At 35.7% G+C, this 14,571-nt stretch overlaps 1 protein-coding gene across 3 annotated transcripts in view; it reads left to right on the top strand.

Annotated features, from left to right (window-relative positions):
- Positions 1-2,033: 2,033 nt before the first annotated feature.
- itgb1a (integrin, beta 1a) overlaps positions 2,034-14,571 on the top strand; it is a 46,330-nt gene continuing 33,792 nt past the window's right edge. For all 3 annotated transcript variants that reach the window (XM_067377503.1, XM_067377504.1, XM_067377505.1), the window contains exon 1: positions 2,034-2,297. The gene's annotated coding sequence lies outside the window, so the exon portion shown is untranslated. The remainder of the gene's footprint in view (positions 2,298-14,571) is intronic.

A 14,571-nucleotide genomic window follows, 5' to 3' on the forward strand; every position in this document is an offset into this window, starting at 1 on the left:
TGAAACTAGGAGGTACTGACCCTGAAAAGAGCGCTTTTATAATATGAATAAAAGTAAATACAAATATAAAAAAGTGAATATCTATATATGAGCACTGACAGGTGAAGTGAATAACACTGATTATCTCTTCATCACAGCACCTGTTAGTAGGTGGGATATGTTAGGCAGCAAGTGTACATTTTGTGTTTGAAGCAGGAAAAATGGGCAAGTGTAAGGATTTGAGCAAGTTTGACAAGGGCCAAATTGTGAAGACTAGATGACTGGATCAGAGCATCTCCAAAAGTGCAGCTCTCATGGGGTGTTCCCGGTCTGCAGTTGTCAGTATCTATTAAAAGTGGTCCAAGGAAGGAACAGTGGTGAACCGGCGACAGGGTCATGGACGGCCAAGGCTCACTGAGGCATGTGGTGAGCGAAGGCTGGCCCGTGTGGTCTCATCTGACAGACGAGCTACTGTAGCTCAAATTGCTCAAGAAGTTAATGCTAGTTCTGATAGAATGGTGTCATAATACAAAGTGCATTGCAGTTTGTTGCGTATGGGGCTGCATAGACCAGTCAGGGTGCCCATGCTGACCCCTGTCCACCTCTGAAAGCACCAATAGTGGGCACATGAGCATCAGAACTGGACCACGGTGATGAATCATGTTTTCTTTTACATCACATGGATGGCCGGCTGTGTGTGCGTCACTTACCTGGAGAACACATGGCACCAGGATGGGAAGAAGGCAAGCCGGCAGAGGCAGTGTGATGCTTTGAGAAATGTTCTGCTGGGAAACCTTGGGTCCTGCCATCCATGTGGATGTTACTTTGACACTTAACACCTACCTAAGCATTGTTGCAGACCATGTACACCCTTTCATGGAAACAGTATTCCCTGGTGGCTCCACCTCACAACTTACAGGATTTAAAGGATCTCCTGCTAACATCTTGGTGCAGATACCACAGCACACCTTCAGGGGTCTAGTGGAGTCCATGCCTCGATGGGTCAAAAGGGGGACAGACACAATATTAGGAAGGTGGTCATAATGTTATGCCTGATCAATGTATATATATATATAATAAATACCAAAATACCCAAATAATAAACACCAACATTATGGTGTTTCAACATTTTTACACCGTTTCTAGAGTTACTCCTTCATACCAGATGCTGAAGTATTTCAGTATTCAGGCAGGAATTCATTTCGAAAGCTGCATTGCCTCTTTTGGGCGTCTCATTTTCTTGTGTTTATGTAATCATAGCAACTGAGGTTTTCTTGGTCTATTTTTTTGCACATGATACAGGATCTTTTTCCATCATTCCTTTTTGTATGAACCCACCCAATACTTTCAACATAAAGTCTGGTTTCCCCCTTTAAAATATATATAGTTTATGATTTAGCAACAGATCTGATGTAATTCTTTTTTAAATGTCTATCTGCATCATTTCTCTTTGTCTTTCAAGTGTTCCTCTGTCTTTGTAATGTATAGTTTAATTATAGCTCTCTCTTTTTTTTTTTTGGTTAGATTTAAGAGATTTAAAAGTTTGCTTGGCAAGAGCCAGAGCAAAAAAATTAAAAATAAACTAAATACAAATACATATATATATATATATATATATATAATTATTATTTTTTTTTAGTATTTTTTTTAGTATTTTTTAGTATGACCTTTATGAAAGTTAAACCCTTTCTGATGAGAGGAGCATATGGCTAATGAAAATTAGATTAGATTTACCTTCTCATCGCATGCTGTCTTGTTACTTTTAGATAAATTATGAGTTTTTATACCAATCAAATAAATAAAATAACAGTACATATACAATATAGAGAGATTACACAATCAATTAATCAATCAATAAATACAGAAAACAATACATCTAATTCCTAATATAATGGTTTTAACCTAGGCTTACAGTTTTTGTTATCAAAATTACTAAGGCAAACCCAACTTTTCTATTTAGTGTTGGACTAAGGGGGCTCATGGCGTCATAAGGCAGCTCTGATGACGTCGAGAGGTATTTCCTGTAGGGGCGGGGTCTGTCGGAGGGTCTGCTGACCTCATACTTTTTCATGAAACGTTCATCAGCTCTTCTTTCCGACACAAACGCGTAGACGATAAACGCGACCGGTGGACTTTGTGGAATACTTTATTTCACAGCGAACGAACGCGGAATGGATTGTTTTGTGTGATTTGTTTTGACAGAAGGATTTAAGAGAAGCTTTTTAAGGGTTAAAGAGACACAGAAGGATACACGTTGACAAAAGACCCCTATGAGGCTTCGAAAGTGAGGAGAGAAAACTAGTAATAAAAGCCATAAGGTAAAGTTACCGTGCATTTGCTGTCCGCCGCATGAAGGGACACTGGTTTTATTTTAGAAAATGGTGAAGTGGTTTTTAAATCAGATGTGAGTGTGATGTAAAGTGAGAAATGTGTGGTAAAGTTGCTTGTGCGGTTTGAGTAACGGTCCTTCAGTCGCTGATATTTTGGGTGGTTTATAAAAAGGTTGTTTACTTCTGTTAGTTTAGAAGTAAAGCCTCTCACAGACGCCTCGTTTGCAGTTTACTTGTTTTTGTGTGTGATTTTTAGCACACAACAGGGGGGGAAAAAGGTTCGACCCTATATTCCATCTGTTTTCTCTATCAATATAAATGCAGCACATCTACACTTGTTGCTAGGGAGAATCATTTTTCTGAGCACCTATGTTCATTTAACTGGCTAGGCTTTTCGTTTAAAGTGGAATATTATTATTAATCAAAACATTTATGTATTTTTCACAGTTGTATTTCATAAAGAAAGAATGGAACGATGACGTATAGAAGGTTCGAAGTGTATGATGTCATTTGACATTCGCTTATTTCAAGCTGCAGGATTCTGTGGAAAATATGATTCTTCAAAAAAACAAATTCAAATCATATAATAAGCAATGGAATAAGAAATAAACAAAGAAATGTAATAAATTGCTTTCATAATGAATTTGCTCATCTGTTTTCCTAGGTAAATGCAACTAACCGCTATCCAGTGTTTAAACACACCTATGATATTGGTCTGGACTAACTATAGACTACAGTACAGATGAATGACATGTCTACAGATGTTCCTCCTTTTAATGTATTACTAGTAATAGGATTCAGTACATATTGGACACAAATGGAAAACATGAGTGAGAGAGAGAGAGAGAGAGAGAGAGAGAGAGAGAGAGAGAGAGAGAGAGAGAGAGAAAAACATCTTTCATGGTTTCTGTTTACAATCAATTTCTCAAATATGACCAAAGCAAGTCTGCTTCCTAAAGCTGACATGTTCCTTTGAAATGTCAATACAGTAGGAAAAAGACTGCATTGATTAATTGGATGCAGTGACACCCTTGTACCCATTTTAATCTGAAGAGGACGTCTGGATCTTCTGTCCTTTAGAACAACCTTGCGCCTGACAGCAGCTTTTTTAATCAAGTAAATGTACGATTCCAGTATAAATCGGGTGTGTGGTCAGTTGCATCTGTTCGTTGACAGTGCACGACCTCTAACCTTCGCAACAGCTGCTGGACAGAAAAAAAAAACTTGTTGACTTCTTTTGACAGATAAGTGCTGTCTTTCAAGCAGGTGTGCCACAATACTGTGGTGTGTTTCTGCTTTGTTGGTTGCTTAAAAGAGTTTTACATGTAAGGTATCAGTAATGATTATAGTTTGTTTGTGCGACTGCAAAGAAAAGAGTTCCCATTTATCTCTTGTCCAACACATTAAAATGCATATATACGCTTAATATTTTTCCACAAAAAACTAATTTCAAGTATTTAAGTAGAAGCCTTTGGATCAAAAGCACTTTGAAGATCATGCAAAACATAAAGTTAGTCAAGTGTGTCTAAACTTATTCGTACTCTACATGTGCTTTATGTACATAATCATGCTTTAGTGTATTTATTTTCCATGCATTCTAGTCAATTGAAATCTTAGCAAAAATGTTTATAGAAACGAATCCAATCATTGTTTTCCAGACCTTGTTTGGCAGTCGTTCAGAATTGGGCTTTGATTCTGCATCAAGAGGAGGAGGGTCCACTTTTATGTTGTGCCTTAATTAAACAAACAAATGCAGCATTTTGCAAACAAACGCGATCTGCCGTGCAAAGGAAAACTCGACTCGCAAACAAACAGAAAGTGATGTGCAAATACAAAGTTCAGTTTGAGCGAAAACGCAGAGGAGTAACAAATATATGTATTGTTTTACAAATATAAATAAATGTGCCTACTTCGTATTTCACAAAAATTTACGCTAGTCTCCCGAGAGAAGCCCAGAAACATGCGTTTATAATAATAATAAATGTTATTTTTTAGCACCTTTAAAAGTTGCATCTCAAAGCACTTTACAGGAAGTTTACAGCTGATGAAAATGCAACAGCAGCAATCTTGATAACATCACTCCGCTCTCTCTGGCTACTCCGGTTATCTCTATGTATAACCGCCAGCAACATGTTGTACAAAACACCAATCTGCCTCTTTTCATTTAAACATATTAATAATAGCCATACAAATGTGGTTTCGGCAACACTTACTTTATCTTTGCTGCATGTACAGTTTTGGTCAAAAGTTTGTAAACATTAAGGTTTTTTGAATGTTTTGATGTTCTCTTAATCTCACCAAGGCTGTATTTATTTGATCAAAAATACTAGTAAAAACTAATACTGTGAAATATTAGCAATTTAAAGAAACTGGTATTCTGTTGTAGATTTCAAATGTAATTTGTTACTGTGATCAAAGCTGAATTTTCAGCATCATTACTTCAGGCTTCAGTGTCACATGATCCTTCAGAAATCATCGTACTAACCTGTTAACCACTCATTTTGTCTTTTTTTCAGGCTAGCCTATATATATATATATATATATATATATATATATATATATATATATATATATATATATATATATATATATATATATATATATATATTAATAATATAGCTTTTCAGGTTTTTCAGGTATCTAACAGTAGTTTTCAGGGTACAGAAAATGGATAAAGTAATCAAATATAAAATAACACTGCATATCTTTACTGTATAAAATAAATAAAGATTAATCATTTTTGAAGTTAAAAAAAAAACTATTCAGTCAAGAGCAGTGAGTGATTTCTTTGTTATTTGATTTAAAGGTGCCCTAGAATTAAAAATTGAATTTACCGTGGTATAGTTAAATAACAAGAGTTCAGTACATGGAAATGACATAAAGTGAGTCTCAAACACCCTTGTTTCCTCCTTCTTATATAAATCTCATTTGTTTAAAAGACCTCTGAAGAACAGGCGAATCACAACATAACACTGACTGTTACGTAACAGTCGGGATCATTAATATGTACCCCCCCCCCCCCCCAATATTTACATATGCCAGCTCATGTTCAAGACATTACACAAGGGCCGCCAGTATTAACATCTGGATCTGTGCACAGCTAAATCATCAGACTTGCAAGCAAGGACAATAGCGAAAAATGGCAGATGGAGCGATAATAACTGACATGATCCATGATATGATATTTTTAGTGATATTTGTGAATTGTCTTTCTAAATGTTTCGTTAGCATGTTGTTAATGTACTGTTAAATGTGGTTAAAGTTACAATCGTTTCTTACTGTATTCACGGAGACAAGAGCCGCCGCTATTTTCATTATTAAACACTTGCAGTCTGTATAATTCATAAACACAACTTCATTCTTTATCTCTCCAACAGTGTAGCATTAGCCGTTAGCCACGGAGCACTATCAAACTCAATCAGAATCAAATATAAACATCCAAATAAATACAATTTTCACATAATCCGATGTATGCATGCAGCATTCATGATGAACACTTTGTAAAGATCCATTTTGAGGGTTATAGCTGTGTGTATTTTGTTTATGCATTGATAGAGTCGAGAGCTCGGGAGGGGGCGGAGAGCACAAGCAATTAAAGGGGCAGCAGCCTGAATCGGTGCATTTGTAATTATGCCCCAAAATAGGCAGTTAAAAAAAATTTATTAAAACAAATCTATGGGGTATTTTGAGCTGAAACTTCACAGACACATTCAGGGGACACCTTAGACTTATATTACATCTTGTAAAAAAACATTCGATGGCACCTTTAACATTAAAAACAGGCAGCAGAAATAGTTCCCCCCCCCCCCCCCCCCTTTAAGGCATGCACAATCCAGTACATATACTGTTACACACTTTCTAGACTAATATATGTTCACTTAAGACATAACCACCGACTATGTTTGCTAACATACTCGCCAAGACGGCCATGTTGACATAATGTTTGTATGAATTTGGCCACTAAAGCGCAAGACTTGAAAGAGAATTCAGTATTTGCGCGCTGACTGAAATAAGCGTGCGCACTTCGGATGAGCGCACACAAATCTTCTTACAGCGCGTGCGAGTTCACTTTCGCGTCTCGTTCTTGAAGGTTTAAATCAGCAAGGCTTAAATTAGTTTAGTTTAAACACAGATAGCAATGTGTGCTGTTCAGGGGCCTGTACCATGAAGCCGGATTAGCTGGCTAGCCAGGTAAATTTCAGATTAGTTTGCACCCATCCTGGGTTTTAGGTACCATGACTTGGCTTTTAGCGGTGTTCATTGCCATAGTAATTTACGCCCCACGGCTAACCTGCTCTGAGGCAGGTTATGTTCTGGGTTAGAGATCTCAAACTGAAATTAGGCCAATTAGATGTGAGCAAAGTGATAGTGACACACCCAACGAAGTAAAGTCACACACCCAGTTTCATTTCCTCCAAATTAAAGGTCACTATATAAAAACAAATATTTAAAGATGAAAATGCCTGGCTTTAATGATTATTTTATGATTTATATAATTATTATATGATCTATATTATTATTAATCCATTACACACACGCAATTTTAGTTTAACAGTTAAGCATTTAATTTAAATGAATATTAATATACACGGATCATATAAGCTGTAGACTCAATCTCTTTAAAAATGACTACATGTGACCTTACATGTTTGAGTCTCTATCACTATATATAAACTAACTTCACAAGTTTCACTTGCACTGATAGAGCAAGATCATTTATTTTATTTGTCCTCTTTAATGGACAAGTATTTTCTTTTGTGTAAATGTGTTTAAATTCTTAATTTTCTTCAATCTCTTAACCTTCAGGAAAAGAGTTTTGAATCATGCTGGCTCTCTCGCGAGAAATTAATCAGAGTTTTTCCTCTCTGTTGCAAGGCATGTGATTGGCTGTTTGCCACTGATGTCACGCATTCATGTGCCCATGCACCACAAACTCAGGATCAAAGCCTGAGTTGACAGAGAAAGTTGATGATCAGCATCATGGTACAAACAAAGCCGGATTGGAGTGGTTTGGTTTGTCAACTCGAAACTAATCCTATAACCCTGAGTTTGTTCAACTACCATCATGGTACAGGCCCCAGGTATCACCTGCGCTCGCACACTATCAACACCCGGGTGATGATGGCGTAAATGACTGGACATTAGAGCATACGGCACTGGCAGTTAAAGCTGCAGACCGCAAGATTTACAAAAATTATATAATGAGAATATACAACATGAATCCATTTTCCAAACCGTGTTTTTGTCTTATCCTGAATCATTATGGTACATTTATAATAAGTGTTTATATTAGGACTATTTCAGACCGGACTGGTAGGACTCGCTGCAGAGTATCACAGTAACTGCGTGACTCGCCATAGACACACGGAGAAAAGTAGCTCTGGCTAGAATGTTCCTCCGCAAGATGCGTGCAGTTCTGTCTATTAACCGCTAGAGGGCCAAAAATCGAGGACAGCAGCTTTAACAGTTTACGACGAGTGACTGTTTTGTCCACGCTTTTTGATTATCGTGGTTGAAACGTTTTGCGCATCCATCGACTGAAACATACATTATTTGAACTCTGTCTGTCTGTTTTACACATTGCTATTTTAAACAAACCATATTAACCAATAGATGCGTTGTCATTCGAGATGGACCGCGGTGCAAGTGCGTACCGAACCGTAAGTGGAGAACCGTACACTTCGATTTTTTACCGAGAACCGTTGCACCCCTATTTCATATATATATAATATATATGTATGTGTGTGGTGTGTGTGTGTTTTGGAAGAGGAAGTTGCTCAACTGCATTTGTGAGAAAATCAAGTGGAGAGATCTCATAAAAAAGGCAAGTGTCTTACAATCGTAACAGACAGGTGTGTGTTTGTATGCACTAAATTTGGTATTTGTTCAAAGGTTACATGACATTTGTAGGATGTTTTGTATTTATTTGTGAAATATGAAGTAGGCTAATTTATTATTTATTATTTTGTAAAACAATACATATATTTGTTACTCCTCTGCGTTTTCGCTTAAACTGACCTTTGTATTTGCACATCAATTTCTGTTTGTTTTCGAGTCGAGTTTTCCTTTGCAAAATGCTGGATTTGTTTGTATAATTATGGCACAATATTAACTCCATACCTTTGACAGTTTGATTCTCTGTACTTCTATGCATTCCTAATATATTCAGTAGGGTTGTTGTGATGAAACTGTTAGCTCACGAGACGAGACACGATATTGAGTTCACGAGATGAGATTTTTACACAGTATTTTAAAAAAAAATCCTCAATGACAAAATACATGAAAAATAGTGTGCAGTTGCATTTGAAATGTCTTAACTAATCATCTTGTAATGAATGTCAGTTCTATTTTCTGAGTATGAATTATCATATGCAGTGAAAAACAACAATACTCAAGCGCTGTTAAAGGTTTTCCCACAAACTCAACTGACTGACTTCTCTCTGTATGATTTCTTATGAGTCTCTTCAGACCTTACTGTACATGATTTATGAGCTTCTACAACTTTTGACCTTCTAACTGAATTCTTCTTTCCACAAATTGATCATAGAAATAAAAACAGTATAAATAAAAATGAATACTCTCTCAATATTCAAAGGTCAAATAGAGACCAATTTTTTCTTCAAGCATGATACAGAGCTAAGTGATGATTACAACTACACAGCCCAGAAAGCTTTCATATTGGGAGATATTTGCATGCATCAGGGAGCCGCTTTCAAAATGCGGGGTATTGAAATTGTCTTTGAATAAGCACTCACATTTTTTGTTTGGCTTTTTAATTTCACAATCGCGCATATTCTGTGAATAGGGAGCAGCGGTGCTGAGTGCGCATTCTACCAGATAAGACATTTGTCAGACGCTTAGGTTCTGTTGTGCAACGAATCTTCCGCCATGGTCTTGTCAGTCATCTCGTCACCTACAGTACTCTCATCATGTGATCAGTGAACTCTGATTCCTGCTGCACTACGTACAACTACTCTGCAGCTCGTGTTGGATGAGCTGGATGGTTTTGAAGTGACTGTTATCCAACTGAAATAAATGGTTTTTATTTCTATAAAAAGCAAAACGACAGTGGAGGCATAATAAAAACCTAGCGGTGGCATATTCTATTCTAAATTTCACCCTCACATTTCATCATGGCAATATCGCGAGACAGCTTTTCACCTGAACAAGAAATCTCATCACATTTTAACTTTGCGAGATCTCATCACAAAGATGTCTAAAATTGTAAAATAAAACTAAAATAACTAAAATGCAAATTCCATCATCATCATCTTTTATTTTTTTTATTTAAAAAAAAAAAGAATTTTCATGTTGCTCTGTTCCATTCAGTGAAAGTGAATGGTGGCCAAGGGCTGTCAAGCTGCCCAAAAAAACAACAAAAAAGCACCATAAAAGTAGTCCATATGACCCGTGCACTGTAATACAAGTTTCATACAGAAGCTGTGAGTGAGCAACACACCAAAATGTAAGTTTAAGCCACTGTAAATCTTCCCTTCCATTGTAGCTCATAAATATTATTGAATAAATACGCTCATATTCAAATTCGACACACTACAGTTAGTTATAAGACACACAGTAATCAATGACATTTGGCATCATGACATCAAACCTGGTGTTCTTAAAGCTTCTTGTTAGAATAAACAAAAACACGAATGAGATTTGAGAACAATAGTGGGGGAGATGATCAGTGATACATTTCTAAGTTTCCCACAAAATCATATTTGTGTTACTTTTTGTAATTTTGGACATTTTTGACATCCAGATCACCATTCTTTAAATGTATGGAAGCAAACTGCTTGGACATTTTGGAGGTATTTTAGCATCCCTACCCACTTTTTTTTAATGGATTTGTCTTGTAGATCATATTATGCTGCATTTTTTCCACATCATGTTGTTCTGAGTGTTTTTATGTATTATTAGGTTCTTGTGAAGCTGTCAGACTTAAAGTGTTAGTTGAACCAAAAATGAAAATTCTGTCGTCATTTACTCAGCCTTGTTGTTCCAAACCCATAAGACTTTTGTTCATCTTCGAAACACAAATATATTTTTAATGAAATCTGAGAGCTTTCTGTCCCTCCATTGACAGTCCACACAACTACTACTTTGATGCTTCAAAAAGTTCATAAAGAGATCGTAAAAACAATCCATATTATGGAAGCTAATTAGAACCAATGAGGTTCATTCTCGTGTGTCACGCAGCACATTTGAACCAATGAGGTTTGTTCTTATGCATCAAGCATGGTTGAGCTTCTCGCTCGCTCATCAATGTTGATATGTGAATAAAAGCCTAAATTCAATCTTTTCATCATAAAAAGCAATCGAGTCTCTTCAGAAAATTTGGATTAAACCACTCGATTCTTATGGATTATTATTACAATCTCTTTATGAACTTTTTGAAGTGTCAAAGTGGTAGTTGCATAGGACAGAAAGCTCTCAGATTTCATTAAAAAGATCTTCATTTGTGTTCCGAAGATGAACGAAAGTCTTCTGGGTTCGGAACAACATGGCTGAACTATCCCTTTAAAGCATATAACCCGTGTCTGGAGGAACATTTGCTAAATGTCCCAACTTTTCTTCTCAAAAGAATTACCCTTTAATATTCAAAATTTGGCTTATGAAGCATTGAATCTTTCTTTCTTTTTTTCAAAAAGTAAGGTTGTAAACTCCCTTTAGACTCTAAACCTTGTAATGTTTTCATGTTGCGATAAAGGATGTATGTGTATATATCTCTGTTGCTCTGGTAATATCTCTTGTTTGATGTTGGTCTGGAAAACAGGCGTCTGTCTAATCTGATCTTTATTTGTCCCCTCCCTATTTTCTTGGAGCAGTCTACTCTTTTCTGATCTCAGTTCTCATTGCTCTTACTGGTCAGCCAATGAGAAAGAACCCTTTTTTTTTTTTTTTTTTTTTTTTGCCAGTGTACAATGTAAGCAGTATTCGTGTTAGCCAATGAAGGTCACACAGTAAATTAGCTTGAAATTGACCTGGAATGGCATGTGGTCTGTGCAATATTGTGTAGCTGGTCTCTCGTCTGTTTTAAGTGTTTTTCTTGCCAATCTGTCATAGAGGAACCTGACTAAAAGTGCTGAAAACAAACTATTTTTGTTATACATGCTTAAAAAAACTGAGTGAAGAGAAAGCTGCTGTTATACCAGAAAAATACAGTTAATATCTAATGCTTGTCATAAATCTAATGCATTAAATGCAGATGCAAATGATTTCTGTTAACAGCTATATTATTCACCTTGTACTTACTTTATACTTGAGCATGAATTAATTTGTTAAGGCCTTGTTAGTTTGGGAAAGTTTTGAATCAATTCTGCACAGTGAACAGCTGGTGTTGTGCAGCTGTAGTTAGAAATGCAGAACTGATCTGTCAAAAAAATGAACACCAGACAATACAAACCAGCATTATATCCTTATAGAGTATAAAAAAGTATATTAAAAAAACTGTTGTATATTGTATTAACTGACAAAATGACCATTTTAGTTACAATATATCATATCAATATTTTTTAGCCGCTAATCCCACTCCTACCTGTAAACTCAAACAAATTCCTCAAAATACTTACAGAATAAAGAAAAACTTAATAAACAGGCAAGTGTAATCACAATTCATTTACTGTGAAAATGTCAAAAAGCAGAACTAAAGTAGTCCAAATGACGATGTTTTGCATTCGGTATACAGTAGTTTTATACGAGATACAGAACACAATTGAAGTTGTTAATCACTGAAAATCTTATATCTCATTCAAATGCATACATCACCTGAAACAACCCTAGTGAAAAATAAATATACTAAAATCTATTTGAAATGCATTTATTTTATGCTAAGTGTACTACAATTGCATTTACATTTGCATGTACTTAATATAAATACCCTGCAATTGTAATTTTAGTATACTAAATTGGTATACTTAAAGTCTGCTAAACTGGAACAAGAATTTTTGTGTTGAGGTCCAACTAAAGATATACTTAAGTATATTTGATTATGCTAAAGTGGAACTATTGCAAGTATACTTTAGTACAAGTGTATATTGCATTCAAATTATGTAGTGATCATACAGTCCTTACTAATAGTGATATTAAACACATTTTAGGCTTAATATTTAGAAATATTCATTGCACATTGTGCAATAAAGAAGAACTGCAAACGAAGTCAGTATGATGTCAGTATGTATGTAAATAGTCAACATTTGAAATGGATCAAAACCCTTCATCAAAGTTATCCTAAAACCTTCTTCTGAGGACAACTTTGATTAACTTTTTTGATCCACTTCAAATGCTGACTAATGTATATTAATGGGTTTTTAGTTAGTGTGAAATGAATGTAGGCCTATTTTAAATACATTTTGGTAGTGTTTTTTCACTAGGGCAGACTCTGCATCCATTGCTTCTGACATGTTTTCTCACTGTCACATACTTAACTCTGAAACTCTTAAGGAAATCCAGAGTTACCTAAACTCATAATTATGAGTTGTGCTGATGTTCATGTGCATTTTAAATACATTCTTTCTGACATGACTTGAAAACACTGTAACTGCTGAAGCTAAACCGCCAATGGCCTGCCCCAACATCCCACTATTGGTTGAACCACAATGATTGATATGTTTTGAACACGCCACAAAGCCAATGCCATCACACTCACCAACAATCGGTTTAGCTGTACTTCTGCTAAACAGCCGAACTCACTGGAGTTCACACTATTGGAAATCTGTATTGCAGATTTTGGCACATTTGTCAGAAGGAAACTTTAGAGTCTAGAAAGTCATTGTAGCTAAAGACACAAGTCTCACCATGTGTTGAAAACATGAGGTATGAACTGAAACATCTAGTTTGTTTCTGCTAATTGGCTTTAGGGGCAGAATTTTCAAACCCAGCTTTTGCCTACAGCTCAGATGTAACCATGAGAAATTTGCAAATAAATTGATTTAATTTGTTACAATTTTACTTTAGTAATTTTTTTTGTTGAATCCTATGTTGAGCTGTTATGATTAAATGTCCAATTCAATGAACTGTATTTGAGTTCTACTTGTTTATATAAAAAATAGTATTGGTCTAGAGAAAAGTTTACAGGAAATGTGTTTTGAGTTGCAAAAAATAATCATAAGTAAGTTTTATAATTATGACCTTTACCTTTTTTAATAATTAGTTCACACTTTGAATATCAGGTAGGCTATTGTTTAATTTAATTCAATAGCTCCTTTCACAATTTTGCATGGTTGCAAACAGATATACATACATATAGAAAGTAGTTACATAAGTAAATATTTGTAATTATGACAAATAAAGAAAACAACATCAGTCAGTTTGAAATGGTGAAAGAAATTCACATACCTGATCAGAAGTTTTATTACATTTGTGTATTCCTAATGCACTTCAATGCACCTATTGTAATACCCTTTTCCCATTAATGCTACTTTGATGGCCCTTATTTGCTCTTTGAAATGTGGACTGTCAAAATATTATGAATTATTAAATTAATTATTAAACTGATCCGGAGCAAAAAAAAAAAAGTTAAAATTTCAAATAAATCCAGAATGCGTCACATATAAATCCGCAGCTTATTGCAAGACCGACAAATTATTTAATTGTGTTTTGTCAGGAGCAGTTGTGGTGCATTGAGAGTTGAAGCGCGCAGAGACAATCAGCAGAGGAATGTTATTGATGATTATATTTCATCCGTACACACAGAAACACAAGCAGCTCTGCACGTTCACATTTTTCCACCAATGAGCGGAACTGTCTCTGTTTTAGTGCGCGCACAAGAATAAAACTAATGTGCCGTTTATGCAATTAATGACAGATTCTTGATATTTAATGTTGCATCTAATGGTTTTTTCTTCAACAGCTTAAAGTTTAATGCACGTTCGTGTTGTATAGCAACAGGCCGTTTCACGTTTATTTTCACGCTCCACTTACTGTGTCTATATTAATAATTTTGTTGGCGATTCACAGTCTTTTACTCCATATAATTTGTGCTGTCATAATGTCTGTGCACCGTGCTTATAGCTGTACTTGTAACAGTATAGAGAGAACACAAAGTAATACCAGTTTTGCGTAGTCTATATATGTATGGTGGTGGAACGGGTAAGCTGAGTGCTCTTGTGCGACCGCGTGATCCGGGTTCGATTCCAGCCCGTACTGGTTCCTGCATTCAATACACATATAAATCTGTTCCCATTGTCTCTGATGTTCACTGGATAAGTAAGTTACTGGTATACTGGAGCTGTCTGAAAAAGGCATATTCTAAAGCTCTAAC

This window comes from Chanodichthys erythropterus, chromosome 23, assembly GCF_024489055.1.
Source record: "Chanodichthys erythropterus isolate Z2021 chromosome 23, ASM2448905v1, whole genome shotgun sequence".
Lineage (NCBI taxonomy): Eukaryota > Metazoa > Chordata > Actinopteri > Cypriniformes > Xenocyprididae > Chanodichthys > Chanodichthys erythropterus.